General features: G+C 45.2%; 1 protein-coding gene across 1 annotated transcript in view; it reads right to left on the bottom strand.

The window, feature by feature from the left end:
• Positions 1-2,500, bottom strand: part of LOC143282387 (acetylcholine receptor subunit alpha-like) — a 234,473-nt gene that overhangs the window by 879 nt on the left and 231,094 nt on the right. The window lies entirely within an intron of this gene.

The following is a 2,500-nucleotide window of genomic DNA, read 5'->3' on the forward strand; positions in this document are numbered from 1 at the left end:
TTTCTCTGTGTGAAATTCGGGCTGCTCTCCCCGGAGAGAGAGCGTCCCTACACTACAGCGCCACCCTTTTTTTTTTTTTTTTTTTGCTTTTTTTTCCTGCGTGCAGTTTTTTTGTTGTTTTTTTTTCCCCTATCGAAGTGGATTTTTCTACAGAATTTTGCCAGGAACAACCCTTTTGTTGCCGTGGGTTCTTTTACGTGCGCTAAGTGCATGCTGCACACGTGAACTCGGTTTATCGTCTCATCCGAATGACTACCGTCCAGACCACCACTCAAGGTCTAGTGGACGGGGAGAAAATATCAGCGGCTGAGCCGTGATTCGAACTAACCAGCACGCTCAGATTCTCTCGCTTCATACGCGGACCATCACTCCACATGTGTCCAGGGCTCGGCATATGAAGGCGGGGGCCAGGCCTCTCCTCACGCCGTTTAATTAACCTTCCCCGACTGAAGTCGGCTACCGATTCACACCTGGGTGGAATGAGGAAAATCGGAGTAAAATGCCTTTCCTACTGACCACATGGACACAACACTATGCCGAAACGGGGTCCTCGAAGTCTGACTGCTGGATCAGACGTTCAAAAACGCTTTACCATTTCTGCCGTTGTGCCTCCCTTAAGCAAACGTAACTGCTGATGGGCGCAATAGCCGAATGGTTAAAGCGTTGGACTTTCAATCTGAGGGTCCGGGGTTCGAATCTCGGTGGCGCCTAATGGGTAAAGGGTGGAGATTTTTCTGATCTCCCAGGTCAACATATGTAAAGACCTGCTAGTGCCTGAATCCCCTTCGTGTTTATACACACGCAGGTGATCAAATACGCATGTTAAAGACCCTGTAATCCATGTCAGCGTTCGGTGGGTTATGGAAACAAGAGCATACCCAGCATGCACAACCCCGAAAATTGTTACATGTTTGTCTGAGTGTGTATGTGTGCGTGCGTGAAATCTGATTGAATGACACAGGAAACGAATGATGAGCGCCCAATGACTGCCGTCAGTCGGCTCTACCCAGGTGGGCAGGCTGTTGTGTAAATGACCCCGTGTTTGTAAAGCGCTTAGAGCTTGGTCTCCCACCATATTAGAAGAAACATAAAACAATCGTGCCACCAGTCACAGGGATGTACAAAGGAGATGACAAACACAAAGAGAAGAAGGATGAATCAGTACTTTACACACACACACACACACACACACACACACACAAAGTTTTAAAAGTTTTCATAGTCCACTGAGCCAAGCCGGGCAAATGACAAGCTAAACCGTATTGAACGATAATAACAATATTACTAAATCAACACCCTATTCATTCGCTTTTGCTACGTTTGATATTTCAGATCAGGTCAAAAACCCGAACTTTATCAAGATCAAAACTTACCGTATCAAATACAGGAATACCGAACACCATCAGTACAGATCCATCAGACGAACAGAAAAATCAGTGCTTGCAGACAATGAATGACTCATTCGAGTCTGGGTAGGTATTTGCTTTGCTTTGATTTCTTATTCGGATTGTAGTCCCTCCCGCCTGTTGTTTCCTTCCCTATCAGACCATCTTCTTCTTTTTTCCCCTGTCCTTTCTTCTCATCCTCCTTTAAAATTTCCTCTTTCTTCGTGTTTTTTGTTTTTTTTTTTTTTTTTGGTTTTGTTTGTTTGCTTGTTTTTCTTGTTGTTTTGGGGTTGTTGTATTTTGCTGGGTTTTTTGTGGTTTTTTTTTACCCTTTCAACTTCTCCTCATCCTTCTTCATCTGCTGTTTTGTCAGTGTCTATTGTTGCAGTTGTCAAACGGCCGGAGTTGCAGCTTAGATGGAGAGAGGAGAAGAAAAAAAAAAGATTAAAAAAAAAAGTTGTGAAGGCGCCAAGGGAGGACAGTGGGGTGTGTGGGGGGTGGAGGGGGGTACAATTAAGGGGTTAAGGGAAGAGATATTGTTCACACACACCCCCCCCCCCCCCACGCCCCCCCCCCCCCCCCCCCCCCCCAAGGAAGATCGAGATGATGTTGTGTATTTTTTTCCGGTGACAAGGATGAAACCCTCTGTGTAATCTCAGCCCGCTGCTGAAAGCAGCCTTCATTTGGCAAATCTATCACTCTACTTCTTCTTCGTTTTTTTTCTTTTCTTTTCTTTTCTTATGTTTTCGTTTCACTTTTTCTTATTCCCCCCGCCCCCCCAAACGCGTGCTGATGTTATGGCGATCATGACAAGACTAGCACCGTACACTCCCACCCTCAAGATTACCCACCTCCAACCCCCACCCCCCACCCCCCGAAAAAAAAAAAGAAAAAAGAAAAAAGAAAAAAAAAAAAAAAAGCAAACAACAAAAACCAACTAAAAACAACTCCTTTCACATACGTTGTGTGTGTGTGTGTGTGTGTGTGTGTGTGTGTGTGTGTCTCACTATCTGTGTCTGTCTTTCTATGTATATGCGTCTCGGCAGATGGGAATGCATGTTCAATTGTGTTGACATCCCCCCCCCCCCCCCTTTCCTTTCTTCTTCTTTTTTTCT

Source organism: Babylonia areolata, chromosome 5 (assembly GCF_041734735.1).
Source record: "Babylonia areolata isolate BAREFJ2019XMU chromosome 5, ASM4173473v1, whole genome shotgun sequence".
Taxonomy (NCBI): domain Eukaryota; kingdom Metazoa; phylum Mollusca; class Gastropoda; order Neogastropoda; family Buccinidae; genus Babylonia; species Babylonia areolata.